Source organism: Pseudophryne corroboree, chromosome 1 (assembly GCF_028390025.1).
Source record: "Pseudophryne corroboree isolate aPseCor3 chromosome 1, aPseCor3.hap2, whole genome shotgun sequence".
Classification (NCBI taxonomy): Eukaryota; Metazoa; Chordata; class Amphibia; order Anura; family Myobatrachidae; genus Pseudophryne; species Pseudophryne corroboree.
Window position 1 is genome coordinate 695,799,621 of NC_086444.1, and position 17,997 is coordinate 695,817,617.

The 17,997-nt window shown below is 43.5% G+C and overlaps 1 long non-coding RNA gene across 1 annotated transcript; it reads right to left on the reverse strand.

Annotated features, from left to right (window-relative positions):
* Positions 1-11,093: 11,093 nt before the first annotated feature.
* LOC134935930 (uncharacterized) lies at positions 11,094-13,653 on the reverse strand. The gene is made up of 2 exons (XR_010180427.1): positions 13,119-13,653; positions 11,094-12,289 (listed from the first exon to the last, which is right to left on the reverse strand). It is a non-coding gene; the product is annotated as an uncharacterized LOC134935930 (long non-coding RNA).
* Between the last annotated feature and the right edge of the window lie 4,344 nt (positions 13,654-17,997).

The window sequence follows — 17,997 nt, forward strand, 5'->3', positions numbered from 1 at the left end:
AATTTCATCATCACACGTGCGCTGTGTTAGCATACGCAGACGTGATTTGTGTAAGGAAAAGGAATTTTCACTGAATCTCACAGGAAATATTCCTAGGTGGACATTCATTGGATATGGTGATCGATAAGTTGTTTCTCACCCAAGAAAATTCCAGTGGATAGAAACCAAAAAAGAGCAGGCCTGTAACCTCCACTGAAAAAGGTGGGGTATTGATTTATTGCTGTTAATACGTCATACTTCTAGTGCTGAGGGGTCTGGTAGGGATCCTCACTGGGTACGCGGCAGTCACTACAGAAGTGGACCATGGTACTTTCCAGTGGAGAAGGAGTTGATGAAAGAACTCGGAGGACTTTCACCGTTTGCTCGTATTGTCCATTTGGGGATCGTGTTAAAAGGCCCACGATGGGAGCCAAATGCACAAGCAAGAAACATTCGGCAGCCAGGGCTCAGGCTGAAGTATAGGGGCCGAAAGGGTCCGCCGGTTATATTATGTATAGGAAATATGGTCCTTACACAGAGGCTTTTTGGGATGAATGGGTACGAATGACTGTTGATGATAGGGCATCATTTCCTAGGGTTGGTAGTTTTGAACCAGCAGTGCTGCAGAATGTTAGAAATAGGATATGTCTGATCAAACCCAAGAACAAAGATAATGTCCCACTGCTAAATGCTTATTTATGTGAGGAGGTAGTCTGTGACAAATTTAAAAAGTTAAAGATTAATAAGTCACCTGGTCCAGATGGAATTCACCTGAGAGTTCTTTTGGAGTTGCACGCTGAACTAGCAAGACCTCTATATTTGATCTTCATGGATTCGGTTAAATTGGGTATGGTTCCCAAAGACTGGCGTACAGCGGAGGTAATGCTGATATTCAAAAAGGGGAGCAAAGCTGAACCAGGTAATTATAGACCAGTTAGTCTTACATCTATAGTGGGGAAAGTATTGGAAGGTATTCTAAGGGACAGTATTCAAAAGTTCCTTGAAGCAAATAAGGTCATTAAAAGGAACCAACATGGATTTGTGAAGGACAGATCATGTCAAACCAACTTACTTGGCTTTTATGAAACAGTAAGTGCAAACCTTGATCAGGGTAAGGAGGTGGGTGTAATCTTTTTAGACTTTGCCAAAGCTTTCGACACTGTACCACACATGCGTCTTATATATAAGCTGCAAGAAATAGGGCTAGGGAGTACAATATGCACTTGGGTCAGTAATTGGTTAGATAATAGGGAGCAGCGCATTGTGGTCAATGGATCATTTTCAAATTGGACTAAAGTACTAAGTGGTGTGCCACAAGGGTCTGTACTTGGACCACTTTTGTTCAACATTTTTATCAACGACCTAACAGTAGGTCTAGAGAGCATGGTGTCAATTTTCACAGACGATACCAAATTGTGTAAGGTTATAAATACGGAGGGGGATGCTGAGTCTCTTCAGAATGACTTAATTAAACTGGAAGCATGGGCAGCAAAATGGAGAATGAGATTCAACACAGACAAGTGTAAGGTAATGGAGACTAAGAGGGGACATGATCAACATCTACAAATATATAAGGGGTCAATACACAGAGCTCGGGAGGGACCTGTTTTCTATAATATCAGCACAGAGGACATGTGGTCACTCGCTTAGGTTAGAGGAGAGGAGTTTCCGCACATTGAGGCAAAAAGGTTTTTTCACAGTAAGGACAATACGTGTTTGGAATTCCCTGTCTGAGAGAGTAGTAACAGCGGACTCAGGCAACACCTTTAAGAATTGGTTAGATAAATTCCTATTGGATAAAGATATTCAGGGTTTTGGTGCGTAGGCACGCATTATAGTTAATATAACTAGTCCTAACATAAAAATAACTAGTCCTATAATAAGACAGCATAGGAGACCACAAATAGGTTGAACTCGATGGACAATTGTCTTTTTTCAACCTTAGTTACTTTGTTACTAGTTACTATGTAAAGGATCAGACATAATGACTGTTTAAACATATGGCAACAAGAGGGAGAAATGCAAAGGGAACTTGCTCGTGTAGCAAGTTCCAAACCAGATAGGAATGTGAATGCGAGTGCACCACCACCGCCATATGTCGATGGAGAGAAGGCTGCTACAACCAATAGCATACCAGGAAATGATAGGAATGCACTAACAAATTGTATTAACCCTAACCCATGCAAATTGTACCCTGTTTTAAGTTCTCTCAAGGGTCATAGTTCAGAAGAGGATGACGAACCTAGCCTGATCTCGGCCCTCTCTCAGGCAGTAACCATACAGGAAACCCAGGTAGGGCAAGCCCAACAACTGCATCCTCTTCAGGTGAGACGGCTGGGATCAGAGCTACCGGTAAGTATGGGTCCGTCCATTATGAAGAGACAGTGTATCCCCAGGTTGGGTCAGAAAGAAGCGATATAGCAGGGGCTACACCCTGTCCGCATAATTGCTGTCCCCAATGGGAGAACTGACAGGGACGGGGTAACCCCCATGAGGAATATCGCAATGTATTGCCCGTGGACCAGGTCTGAACTGCAGTCAATCATGTCAGAATTCCCCGATCCCAGGAGAGATTTAGCCGGATGCCAGAAGTTTATTAAAGACCTGGGCAATGCCCATGTACCCACAAACAAAGATTGGCGGACAGTGTTAAGAGCGTGCCTACCCCCTAATATTGACACCCAAAAATTTATAACAGATTGTAAGATAGAGGCAGACAGTCCTCTGACTGATGAATACAATCAGGAGAACGTAAAACAGATTAATATACAACTAGGAATGTATTTTCCCACAGTTGTAAAATGGAATAAGATTTTCACAATCAAACAGAAAGAAAGTGAACTGGCATCCAAATATTTCTATAGAGCGTTACAAGATATGACTAAATACACTGGGATAGAGGATATAAAGGATGATTTGAACCACAGGGAGGTGGCTGTCTCTGTTCTAATGGACGGGCTCAAAGAGGCATTGAAAGTCGGGGTACAGACTTCTTTGCCTAATTGGGGGGGATTACGGTAGATGCCCTGAGAGAGTCCGCTATTGAGCATGACCAGAATATCATCAAACACAAAGAATCGCAAGGGGAAAGGTTGATGGTAGTAAGTATACAAGCACTTGAAGGGATGACCAACCAACCGAAACCCCAGACCTTTGAAGAGAACTGGAGAAGGTCAATAAAATGTTACATTTGCCAGATGGAAGGACATTTTGCTAGATATTGTAGGAACACAGGGACACATAGTAAGTATAGACCCCCTAGACAAGAACATGAGCCACGTTATCAGACACATAGACAGGACCAGGGTACATATAGAAGGAATTACGAATATTCTGCAGCCAGTGAAACTGCTGGCCTTGGAGATGAACCTGAGGTCATGGTCAATGTAGCTGGTACAAGACAACCTTTCCTTGTAGATACAGGGGCGGCCAGATCTGTATTAAACTCTTCAATAGGAATAATGACCACGGGCAAAACTATTTCAGCAATGGGAGTAACAGGAAAAGTGCAACAGTACCCTTTGACCAAACCTGCAGAGGTTACGATAGGGCCCTTGCACACCAAACATTCTTTCTTGTTGGCTGCATTGGCTCCAACTAATCTACTTGGCAGAGATCTATTATGCAAATGCGGTGTGTTATATATTGTACTCCTGAGGGTGTGTTTTTAGATATCCCTGAGAACCATGCGCGGGAAGTACAAGATATGTTAGACACCCCTCAAAGGCTAATGTTGCATTCTACCGTTCTAGATACATGTCCATCGCAGTTAGAGTAAATGATCTCACAAACACCGGGTTCCTTATGGACCAAAGATGGACAGGATACTGGATTGATGCCAAATGTAGCCCCAGTAGTAGTGCAAATAAAAGATGGCAGGATAGCTCCCAAAATCCTCCAGTACACTGTAAAACCAGAGGTGGAATTAGGAGTATACCCTGTCGTAGAACGGCTGCTACAGCAGGGCATCCTAGTCAGGATGTCCAGCACAGCGAATAGTCACATCTTCCCTGTGAAAAAGAGTGGGGGGAGGGGTTACAGGCTAGTGCAGGATTTAAGGGGACTAAACAAAATAGTCAACAGCCAATTCCCAGTAGTGCCCAATCCAGCTGTCATCCTCATGCAGATTCCCTCTACCTCTAAGTGCTTTACTGTGATTGACCTCTGTTCTGCTTTCTTTTCCGTTCCTCTTCACCCCAACAGCCAGTACCTCTTTGCCTTCTCTTACAGGGGAGTACATTACACCTGGACCCATCTTCCCCAAGGCTTCATTGACAGCCCAAGTATTTTCTCCCAAGCCCTACATGACTGTTTGCAATCCTTTCAACCTGAGCATGGGTCGGTGCTGATACAATATGTTGATGACTTGTTGTTATGGTCTGATTCATTTGAGTCTTCCCTGGCAGGCACTAAACAGCTTCTGTTTCACCTCTCCCAGACAGGACACAAGATTTCTAAGGATAAATTAGCCATACAAGAGTTAAATACTTGGGGCACTGCTTGACACAAGGACTAAGAGACCTGACCACAGACAAGATACAGGCCATCCATGACATGACTCTGCCGCAAACCCAGCAACAAATTCACACTTTTCAAGGAATGTGTGGGTATTGTCGGAATTGGATTCCGGGGTTCTCTATTTTGGCACTACCACTGCAAGAAATGGTCTCTTCAAGCAAACCAGAATGGGTCTCTCACACTGAGGAGTCCGAACTGACGTTTGAGAGACTGAAAGAGTGCTTGTCAAAAGCACCAACATTGGGTATGCTAGATTATGAGAAACCTTTTGCATTATATGGTACCGAAAGTGCTCGGTGTGCGGCAGGGGTCCTAACACAGAAACACGGTGATGCCAGCAGACCGGTAGCCTAGTACAGTGCACAGCTGGACACTGTAGCACGCTCTTTCCCCACTTGCCTATGAAGTGTTGCAGCCATAGCTTTGTTGGTAAGTAAGAGTGAAGACGTAGTGCTAGGGCATGACTTGACAATTCATACACCTCATGTAATATCAGCCTTGCTAAACTCCGCCCAAACCAGACATGTCTCATCTGCTCAGTTTACAAAATGGGAACTATCATTGATGGCCCCTGTAAACATCACCATAAAAAGGTGTAGCACACTAAATCCTGCAACTTATTTGCCAAGTGTGCCTTGTCATGCACAAAGGGTGGAGGATGAGAATGATGGTGAAGCAGAGCAGGATTTAGTACAGACACTGATACGCATGACTGTATGGAATACTTGAACCAGACCTTCACTGCGAGACCTGACATCAGTGACAACCCACTAGAAGACGTAGACTTTACCTTTTACACTGACGGCAGTTGCCACAGACAGACGGACTCAGGAGACCTGTGCACTGGATACGCAGTTGTAGATGATGAAGGTATTATAGAAGCTGAAACCCTTGGTCCACCTCACTCAGCACAAGTCGCTGAGCTGGTAGCACTGACCAGAGCATGTGAGTTGGCAAAGGGTAAGTCAGCTAATATATACACAGACTCTATATATGCTTTCAGAGTGGTGCATGATTTCGGGGCCCTGTGGCACCTCAGAAATTTCATGACGGCAGCTGGCACACCTGTGGTGCATGCGTCACACATCAAAAGACTGCTGAAGGCCATACAGGAACCTGACAGAGTGGCTGTTATCAAGTGTAAAGCACACACTTACAACCTAGACCCAATTTCACTTGGTAACAGCCGGGCGGACGAAGCTGCTAAATCGGCAGCAAGCACAATTACACAAAGTACCACCACACAACTGATGACATTCAATACAGTAAATACAAAACAGTTAATTGAAATGCAAGATTTGTGTTCCCTACAGGAGAAGGCGGTCTGGAAGTCAAAGCGATTGGTCAGGAGTCCTCAGGATTCTGGAAAGATGGCAAAGGTAAGCCAGTGGCCCCCAGGGCATATCTCCCAAGCCTAGCTGAAGCAGCACATGGTCTGACTCATCTGGGCAAGGAAGGTATGTGCAAATTGGTAAGAGCTTACTGGAGTGCACCAGGGTTCTCTTCTCAGGCAAGCAAGAAAGCAAAGACATGTCTTACTTGCTTGCGGAAGAATATTGGTAAGACAATACCGACGGAGCCATCCCATATCCCACCTACAGACGGACCTTTCCAGGTAATACAAATAGACTTCATACAGCTACCACCCTGTAGGAATTTGAAATATGTACTGGTATGCACTGATGTCTTCTCAAACTGGGTAGAGGCATTTCCTGCCGCCACAAATACTGCTGTGTTTACCACTAAGAAAATTGTGCAGGAATTTGTGTGTAGATATGGTATCCCTAGGATTATTGAGAGTGATAGGGGTACCCATTTTACAGGTGAAGTCTTTCAAGTCATGTGCAAACTTATGGGCATTAATAGTAAGCTACATACTCCCTACTGACCACAGGCCAGTGCGATGGTGGAGAGAATGAATAGCACTATTAAGAACAAGCTGAGCAAAGTGATGGCTAAAACTGGACTGTTGTGGCCAGAGGCACTGCCACTAGTGTTGTACAGCATCAGAACCACTCCCAGGTCACCGCTTAACCTATCACCCTTTGAAATTCTTTTTGGACGACAGCCCCATGTAATGATAGATCCCCAGGATGATCTGAAATGCAATAATGAAATGACTGTGTAATACTTGGCTAGGATGAGCCAGCAATTGAGAAACCAGCAAAAGAATTTGAAACTGGCAATTCCTGACCTACCAAACAGTAATTGTCATGAAATTGAACCTGGGGACTATGTGATTATTCAAAATTTTCTACACTCAGGTTGCCGTATCAAGTTTTGTTGACCAGCACAACATCACTGAAGGTTGCAGAGAGAGAGACTTGGGTCCACTCGTCCCACTGCAAGAAGGTCGCTAACCCGGAGAAAGCTTGTTAGAAAGAGAAAGGTGAAGAAAACCTGATATCACTAGAGAATCTGTTCCGGGAAAGCTTAAAGGCAGGACTGTTGAACTGCACCTGAGCGTGGTGAAAGGCGTGGTGAAAGGCAAAATCAAGGACTGTTATCTTAATTGTTTTCTCTCCAAACACCCCTTCCCCCTCTTCATTTTCCCCCCCTTCCTCTTGTCGAAATGGATTCGCATCAAGAGACTGTGTTCTGGATTTTTTTTGTGACTCTATTTTTGATCAGGACAATTTGTTTTTGCGAGGGCCCCCGAGAAGTCGAGCAAGGATCTGGAATGGGTTCTGATGGAGAGGATGAATTTGTAGGACCCCAGGATCAGTCCATCACTTTGGTCAACGCTGGTATAAGAGATCTGGTAGTCACTGAGCTCGAAGGCAATGTGAAGGTTTGTTGTCTGATGAATACTGCATATGTAAGTACTGCGATAACATAGTTGAAGATGAGTACATCCAGAGATATCAGTCAAAGAATAATATCAGTATTGATGGACATCCTTTGAGTGACTATCACTCATTAGTGGGTACGGTCTTAAACAAAACAGAATGCTGGGTGTGCTCACAAGTACCTCAAGGACAGAGTAAATCGGGATTAGTGCCATACCCATTAACAGTAAATGAGGTACTCAAATTGCATGGGGGAGACCGGTGGACAGAAAATACAATATATCTAGACCCCCTAGCCTAAAGCTCCAACAGTACCAGGTAGATAGATCACTACTATGTTTCAACATAACCAATTTCCAGAGACTAGGAAATTGGGAAGTGACTTGGAACAATCAGACAATGACCTTCTCACACAGAGCTGACAAAGAACCCATCAACTCTGAACTTGTACGTGGGATAGCCACAAGTGGGAGGTATTTCCGATACAAGTATACACGTGGGATCAAAACAATGCGGGCTGGAAAAGTGTCACAGGGATATTGTGCGCACATCATCCAGCCAGATACTTGTGTCAAACAGATGGAAAAACTGGGGACAGGTTTCTTTGTAAGAATTATATGTGACATGATATTGATGCATTTTGTCCCCTATGTTCTCCCAGATGACGCTTATTTCATATGTGGAAAGAAGGTGTACAAGTGGCTGACTCCGAGCTCTGAAGGGTTGTGTTACATAGGTAGAGTACTACCAGAACATAAAGGGAGGGAATACCGCACAGGAAATATTAAGTATAGAAAATTGATTTTTTTTTAAACCAAAATCAGGTAATTGCAAGAAAACGCTGTTTTCTAATTCTGATATTGTTTGGTGGTGCACCCTGAGTCAGTATGAGAACATAGACAATAGGGAAAGAAGAAGACTCTTTTGTTGGCGCACTCTTTACTTTATATAAATATAGGAAATAGTCAAAATAGATTAAAAATACAAATTTTAATAATTCAACAAGATAATTTCAACAAAATTAGAACAATTGGTGGTTCATCAAGAAGATAATGGTGGTCAAATAATTAACAAAATGTTCAAAATAGCACTATGTGCTGATATGAAATTAAAACTGGGTTTGGCTGACGGAAGGAAATTCTAGACGTTATGTATTTGTTGGTACGTTCAATTGGTAAGCCGATCACTGTTATACATTCCCCTGTAATAAGTCTGGATACTGGTGGTACTTGTGAGTAATATAGATGTCTCTCTCTTGTCTCCTGCCAAAGAAGAGAGGGGAGGAGGGGGCAGAAGGGGAAAAGAAGAAGAGTGGAAGTTGAAGAGCAGTGTGAATCTGCTGTCAGTGTTAGACACTATATGGGCTCAATCAATTTCATATCAGCACATAGTGCTATTTTGAATATTTTGTTAATTATTTGACCACCATTATCTTCTTGATGAACCACCAATTGTTCTAATTTTGTTGAAATTATCTTGTTGAATTATTAAAATTTGTATTTTTAATCTATTTTGACTATTTTCTATATTTATGTAAAGTAAAGAGTGCGCCCACAAAAGAGTCTTCTTCTCTCCCTATTGTCAGAGTACTACCAGAAGTCATGACCATTGCACATGACAAAATGAAAGACATTCACCGCAGCACTCTGCCTCCTTATACTCCCACCCACTACGAACACATTTTCAAGAGACACCTCATACACAGCTTGCAGCCTCTAATTTGATTCATGAATCCACCAGGATTCAGATTCTTCTTTCATTAGATCTCACTTTAACGGCTGTGGGTAATGAATTGTCTGGATGGGCCTCATGGTTGAATGCACTCAAGTGGTTCTCTGGGTTAGGAGAGTGGGCACAAGGAAAGATTGCAAATGTGGGGAAGTTTCTCCTCTGTATCCTGGGTGTTGTCATAATTATTGGCCTGATATTTAAATGTGTTCGGATTCTGACGCAGCGAAAAAGGCATAATACAAATTTGATGAGTCTAAGGAGCAAGTGCATTGTAAATGTGGCAGATCTGGTATACGATCCGATGATAGAGACAGTACTGTGATAGGAAGGTAAATGAATTTCATGGCCTGTTTCTTTCACCATCTTTTTGTGTTTTTCTCTCCCTCTACCCAGCAAAACTTCTACCAAATCCGGACATCAGTGTGCAAAGACATAGGTACATGTATGTATACAACACTCGTTCAAATCAGACATCTTAGGCTATAGCACTGTCCCAGCATAATCTATAGGTTGAATGTTGTCCCACACCCAACCAGTGGTCCCATGACCGCCGAGTACACATAGAGGATGTCTCGTCCTTTTCCCTGTCTTCCCCAACCATAGTCAATGTCTGATTTGCGAAATAAATACATACGTGTGTCTAGGTCACCTGTTATGTGTTTTGAAATATTTTGTTAGTAATTTATGACAGTTATTGTTTACTGTCAAAGGGTGGACTGTCGAAGTTAAAAATATCAGATACACACCACATGCAAACACCAAACAGAGTGGCCTCTGTGCGTGCGCATAGTCGCCGTGTGTGCCCATACACGCACGCTACGTACACTGGTTCACGAGCCTTGTGTATTGGCGCGTGGTATGAGTATATATGGTTGCACACGCATTCACGCAGAAAAGCCACAAAGACATATTCAATATTCTATTCATATAGTGCATAATTTACACATAGTCTCCATACACATTGCCAGCAACTTACATAAACTTAAAAGGTAGAACAATAGTTATTCAGCTTTACAGGATTTGAGGGGACAGAGCAAGGTTAGGACTTAGTGTTTGGTATCCAGATGTGCAGTATTTTGTGATCTACATTCCGGTTGCTATTTGCAGTTGATCGCATGTTTCTGCGTGTAGATATATGCAGAAATATAATATTAGTAAACTGTTATGATACTGTACTCAGGATATTCGGCGGGAACCCAGTGGCGAACACCTGCAAGCACACCTGGACCAAGCATCACCCATTCATTCAAACCAACCTATGACCCCTCATGTACTGTAAATGACCTGCCCCTTGACCTATGGAAGAAAAGCTTAAATTTTCCATTGTATTGTATTTGGACTCATTGTATAAAAGAGAGGTCTTCTGATCCAGGCTTCAGTCCCTATTCTCTGAAGGTCATCTTGCTAAGACTGACTGAGTCCTGGATCCGGGAGCGCTCGCGAACAAACGTATGTACTATTGGTTGTAGCTCTTCTCTGTAATATTGTAATATTGTTGTTTCTTTTATCTGTATCTTTTGAGTAAATACTGTTGATGCGTTGGACCACAACATTACATTTAACTACTGGTATCGCATAACATTCTTATTTGGGATAAGGTGTATTCAGCCACACGTGTCGCTACATTGTGCGTGTAATGTGTCGGCGTGTATACGCAACTTAATATACATACTTTAGCGGGTGTACGCATATGTTTAGGGGCCGCAGCCGCTATAACCCTAGTGTAATAAGGTACTGCTTTTCCCTATAAGTTAATCGAACTTTACAATATATATATATCTGCCAGTGTGTACCCAGCATTATGGAGCTGATTGGCTGCTACTTTATCTCCATCACTTGACCTCCATGAAAGACTATTATTAATATACCTTGTTTCCTACACCAGTGGCAGGGTCGCCCAAGTTGTTCAGGCATATTTTGTGATGCTTTTTTACAGCTCCACACCAGCAATAGGCTTGCTGGCATGGGACAAGAGCCACACCCTAAAAATTGATTAATAAAGCATCCTGCACACATTTACACCATATTCATTTAAAGACAAGGGTCAGGTAAATTTTGTTCAAACACAATGAGGCAATCAACTGACATCATTTAATGTAAACAAAGGATTCATATATCCATATATGTACACATCAGTAATGTCTATGGTAAACAGAAACTAACATTACTTAATTGCAGCTTCCTGCCATGCCACTGCCCACACGCCGTTAAAGAAGGCCAGGTAGTCCTCCCTGACCTGTTTAGCCTCGGCATTGACTGCCTGTGTGGTGTGTCCGGAGGTGACTTCCACGTTAGTCCACCTGTCATTGTCCGAAATGTGCGGTGTGTCTTCCAGCACAGTGATAGGTTGAGGACTACAATGGGAGTGTTTGTGCTTCAGATAGTTATGCAACGCACAACACCCAAATGCCACCCAGTTTATTTTATCGACATGCAGATCTATTGCAGTGTTGAAAATCCAAAATCGCCTGCTCAGGAACCCAAAGGCATTTTCAGCTACACGCTGGGCCCGAGACAGGCGATAGTTGAAGATGCACTTCTCCCTGTGAGGTGCCTTTGTGGGTAGGGCTTAAGAATATGTTCTTGGAGAGCAAACACTTAATCAGCCACAAATACAATGTTTAGCCCATGCTTGCAGTCCTCTGCTTTAGGTAGCTGTGGCTGCTGTGTTACAAGCATCTTGTAAAACACTATGTCCTTTAATCTGAGGCTCGCCCATTTTTACCCACATCTACAAAAAGAAACTCATAATTAGCATTGACAATTGCCATTAGAACTACACTAAAGAAGCAGGGGCGTTTCAACAGAGGAAAGGGCCCGTGTGCACCTTTGGATGGACCCCCTCCTCTGTACGGTGCTGTAGACTCCGGCTTTGTGCCGGAGTCTACTGTGCATGCGCAGGTCTCCGGAAACATGGCGCCCAAAATGATCCAGAGACCAATGTGGCTACTGTGCAGGAGCGGCAGCAATTTTGGAAGTGATTTCCACCGCGACCGCAGCACCCAACACTGGAATCCGAAAAGCTAAGTATTAAAATGGGTGCAGTGTGGGGCCCCCCTGGACCCAGAGGCCAGTATGTACCGCACATATTGCACCCATTATAGAGATGCCAATGTAGAGAAGCCCTTATAGTTGTAGTACAGGGATCCACTTTTGGTAGGAGGAGTGATGTGCACATGTTTCCCATCAATAGCACCTCCACAACTGGGAAAATTCCACTGAACTTCATATTCTTCTGCAATAGCTCTTCAGTCATCAGCAGAAGCAGGAAACTAGAGAACAAAACAATACACTGTAATAATAATTATTTTCTTTGTACATTACATTTTTGCACAAACACAGAATACATATAGATAGGGGGAAAATACAATAGTGTCCAAATGGTGTCTAGGGGATGTAGTAACGATACTGGCAGTAAGGATCCTGGCAGCCAGCATCTGTATGCCACAATACCAACATGGGACCAAGGCCTATTCCTAACCATGGGTGTCCAGGACACCCATACAGTTGGAATAGAACCATGTGGCCAGTGCAGGAGACTTCTTAGTGCTTCCCCTCCCCTGCCGGCATTCTGGCGATGGGGATCCCGGAGTCAGTATGCTGACTGCCGGGATCCTAGCCACCGGACACACATACCCAACCCATGCAGAGGGCTGCCAGGTTCACAATGGTGCAAAAATGACACGTCAACCCCTGACCCTGTTGCACCCATCACCTGCATGTGCAAAGCCATAACTTGCAGCAAATTACTTGCTGGGTATACTTTAGGTCATCAAACACTTTTATATAAAGTGGCTGCAAACATGGCAAAGCACGGCAAGTGACAGGCAACATACACGTGACTCCAGACAGCAGCTTATTTTTTTCAACATACAGAACAGCATTTCTAATTTTCATTAAATTTTGTGTCACGCAAAGAAATAACAGCCCCCAAGCCCCTAGGACATTACTTTCCCTCACAAACATTATACTATATACAATTGCAACACACCAGAAAACTTAGAAAAGCATGCTGTAATTAACCTAGGGCTGAGTGACATGGTTATCAGCTATGCAGTAGCCCCCATTATAACCTATTGAATAAACCCCTCATGTTCTTACCTTAAAATACTCTTTTCTGAGCACGGTGAACACGACCTTGCAGGTCTCAGGAATAATATGCCCCAAAGCCTGAGGGGAAATGAGGGTGCTGAACTTGAGGTCCTGCAGTGATCTCCCGGTAGCCACATAGCGCAGGTAGCTACCAGAATGTCCTGCACAGATATGACCTTGTGCATGTTGGTATCCCGCTTCTCGATGAGGGGTGTCACCAGTCGCAGCAGCTCCTGGAACATCTCCTTGTCCATCCACAGGTAGTTGCTGTAATCCTCCGGATTATTCTCCTGAATCTCCATTAGCAATGGCATGTGAGAGAATGACTCCCTCTGCATCAGCCACTGCTTGGTCCAACAGGATCGAGCATGTCTCCTCTCCCTCCTCTGCTCTCTCTCCATGTCACACACTGCCACAGCCTGAGCATATAATACGTACCCTGACTTGTTGGTAGTAATCCATGATGAAAAGCACTTTGTTCTGGTCCGCCAAAAAACAAAGAAATGCACACTAGCAATGTGAAGCATTCAGCAGGTAACCCTAGCTAAACTAGCCACAGAGCATAAATGCACTGATTTAAAATAGATGCCACTATTTATTTACAAAGAGACACACCCTCACCCTGTAATGTCACCCCACTATTCTAATGAGATAGCCAAACTCACATATTCAAAATCGCAAGTAAAGATAGTCAAAATCAGTGGTTCTGGGCTCCGGGGAGTTCAGGTGAAATCGCAAAGTCATAATCGCACATAGTCAATATATCACCATGTGTATGCACCTTTAGATGCCTCTTTTCTGCTGTAAACATATCTAACCTAGTAAGCCTTAACTAATAATCCAGTTTCTCTAACCCCTTTATTAATTTTGTAGCTCGCCTCTGAACCCTTTCAAGTTCCAAAATATATTTTTATAGTGTGGTGCCCAGAACTGTACATGAAAGGATATCAGCCTCTTCTTGTACCCCTCGATTTGATGGCCACTGACGTCAGTGAGAGCAATCCTTAAAATTACAGATTATACACGACACCATGTAATTAAGAATCACTCTGCGTTTATTGTTCATAACAATGGTATATAAGGCATCATTGTCTAGGGAGGGATTGGAATGTCCAGGGAGGGGTAGGCAAAAGTAAATACTTTATTGGTTTAACTTTACTGCATAGGAGGGATAAAACAGGCTACATGGGGGGGGATGTAGGATACAGCCTAGTACTTCATCTAGGGGTGGTGATTTCACACAGTTCCCAACAAACTATGGGTGGAGCTATATTCATTTTATGCAATGCAAGCTAAATCCAAGGCAAAAGAAAAAGAAACAATATTTACACAATGCACACTGACAGAGGAGATTTAACCCTTCAATCCCCTCTTAGAATCATGATTGTTATATGACATGATTCTTAAGTGAGGCTCCTTTCTTGTTCCTCCAGTTCTTGAGATATTGGGCATAATCGTCGGGTCCCTTACTATCAGAGGAGGTGACAGGACTGGTGGTTATATCATAGTACATCAGGGCCTTATCAATGCCTTTGGAGGTAAGTTTCTTTCCACAGGGAATTACACAATAAACTATAATGCCTAAAAGAATTAAAGTTACAAGTATGAATATGCTTATTTGCACAAGAGCCTGTTTCCAATTTTCAAACCACCCAAAATATTGGCTCCATGGGTTATCAATACCTGAATTTTTCTTAAGTTCTATGGATAAGGTTTCTAACTTGTTTATGGCTAAAGTAACCTTACCGTTGGGACCAGTGTTGTCAGGAATATATGTACAACAGCCTTCCACCTTACTAATGTAAACACATGTACCGCCTTTTTCTGCTAGAATCATGTCAAGGGCCATTCTATTTTGGAAGGTCATTTGGGAAGTGGCTTCTAGCTGTTCAGCTATACCTTTAAGAGCATCTTTGGTATCATTAACAAATCTTTGTTGATTATAATATATATAATTAATCCAGGCTACGTTTTTATTTACAGTTACTATAGGGAACAATGATTCAAAACCCGCAGCCACCTCATCTCTAGCTTTGAACTCATTTGGAACACCTCTTGGGACCCCTATAGCATCAATGTATACGTGGGGGTCAAAGCTACCTCCTGGGAGTGCTCTTTTCTTTCGATTAGCAGGAGTATTAGAGGGAGGAGTGGGGTCATCGGTGATCATTAGGAGTGGCATTATGACTTTGGCCAGGGCACACTCACCATACCATGGTGTGTCTAATTTACTTCTAAGTTTCATATCCCCACATATGTAATAAATGTCGCCTAATGATCTAGTTTGGTTGACTAAAACAGTTGTTCTTTTATTTGCACAATACCCTGGTGGGAAGGTTTTTAAATTTCTCCCTGTGGTGGTGTTAGATGTATAACAGGTATAGTTTCCAGGATATATGGTTATGGTGCTTCCTGGGTTGGGATTTTTTGACAATATGGGATATTCCCTTTTCCACATTTCGCACTGACTGTCATTTGTTTTGGTGTCATTAAAAAGGCTGAAAAAACAATTTTCCTGTTCTAGGGGTATATTAAGGGGCACTGTACCTAGGTGGGGCCTAGATTTGCCACAGACATAACAGTTACTTTTATTATGTTTGCTAGCACTATACTTCATCCATTCTAACCAGAAATTGATGTCAGAGAAACCAGTTTCAATAGCTAGGGTGTCTTTAAAGGTGGGATTGTTAACGGCCATCATATCCTTGAAGGTGGTTATATGAGGTTTCAAGAGGTTGGGGCGTGGTTTAGGGGGCTTGAGCTGGGCATACTTTTCATTGTTAAACATATCCTGTAACAAGAATGGTGTAAGGGATGGGTTTAAAAAAAAGGATTCACCTAGGACATAGGTGCCTGCATCAGTAGACTGGGGATGTTTTATGCTTAATATGAATTTACTATCACATCTGTTTTGTCTATGAAGGGTAAGACGGGTAAGCAGGGACTCACCATATTTGTCTTTTCTTGAGAGAGCCTCTTTGGGCTGGTATCCATAACTATGGCCAGAATTCCATCCCACTGATCCCCAATACGCACATTTATTTCCCCAATATTTACTAGTAACACAAATATAGGCTTCAGTGGGGGTATTACGTGTACCATACTGATCACACTGCCAGGCATAATGTTTGTTAAGACAGGGAGCAATGGTACAGAAATCTATTTTATAGGCGGCAACCTCAGTATTGGAGGAGTTATACCAAAATGTGTAGGTGCCGGATTTTTGTGTAATGTCTACTTCAGCTGTAGCTTGGCAAGTGAGGACCATTAGGATTATCAACATAGTCCCCAGGATAGAGGTAGGGGACAGGTTCCTCATCCTCCTCTGTTCTTCTGTCTTCGCTAGGTGGGAGGTCAGGGCTGTCTGCCCCCGTTTGTACCTCGCTGGAATCACTTGCTTCCCTCTCTAGGTCTGGTCTAGGAACCTTTTTCACTCGGGATGCATGGATCCAGGTGGGGCTTTCCTCTGTCAGGACTGCTGTTCTGGTTACTGCTACGACCTCTGTCTCTGGACCGTAGGTAAAGTCTCCTGGGCTCTTGTTCCTGGGGAGCACCTTCACCACGACTCTGTCTCCGACTTTAAAGGGGTGTGTAGGTTCCTGTGGATTCAAAGGGTTTTTACAAACAACCTCATGTTCAATTTCATTCAGTTTTATTATCAGGGACCTGACATACTCTTCTCTGATAAGTTCTAGATCTCCCTCCTGTATTACTAATGGTTTCTTAGCCCAAGGTGTAGGGAAGGGCCTACCCATTAATATTTCAAAGGGGGAGTAACCCAAAGTCTTTTGTGGTGTCATTCTGATCTCTGCTAGGATAATAGGAAGGACCTTCTTCCATTTATGGAAGGTACCCCCTGTGGCCTTCCTAAGCTTGTCTTTGAGGGTCCTATTCATGCGTTCTACGACCCCTGAACTCTGCGGGTGATACGGGATGTGGAACTTCCATTCCACCTGCAGGGCCTTTACCAAGGCCTGTGTAATTTTTGCTGTAAAGGCGGAGCCTTTATCACTATTGATTTGCAATGGGCACCCCCATCTGGGGATGATTTCCTGAGTTAGGATCCTAGCAACTGTCTTTGCATCCTCAGATTTAGTGGGGAATACCTCTGGCCATCGAGAGAACATGTCTACAATGACCAGGGCATATTCCTGTTTACCAGTACCTGGGATATGGGTGAAGTCAATTTGCAGGTGTGTAAAGGGTGTGGTGGGGTATTCAAGATGCTGATGTTTTGCCTTGTCAGGGTTGTTGGGGTTGTTTCGCAGGCAAGTGATGCATCTACTGACATACTGATCTACTAATGACTTGGCATCCGTGACATAGAAATCATTACGTAAGAGTAAGGTAGTTGTTGCCTTACTGTGGTGTCCTATGCCATGGTAGTGGGCAATAAACAAGGGTGCACTGGACTGGGGTATACAAGGTTTCCCCTCTTTGCAGATTAATCCTGTTTTAGGATTCTTCTGCAAAACTGGGTAAGTCCAGTCAGCTAGGTCGGCATTGGAGGCTGAGGCCTGTAACTGGGTGATCAGGTAATGGTTGTCGAGAGCTGGGGGGGGTCATGATGGTCATGTGGGCCTGAGTGATGGGCTGTGAGGCTGCATGTTTGGCAGCAGAGTCAGCAAGGGCATTTCCAAGGGAGACTGCATCCTTCCCCCCGGTGTGTGCCCTGCAATGGAGGATTGCAATGTCAGAGGGTAAGGTTATGGCATGCAGAAGGTCAGAGATGAGTTGGGCATGTGATATGCCTTTTCCATCAGCTCCAAGGAAACCACGGCGTTGCCAAATGACCCCATGGTCATGCACGACGCCGTACCCGTATTTGGAGTCAGTGTAGATGGTGACTGGTTTATTCCGGTAAAGGTGACAAGCCCTTGTGAGAGCA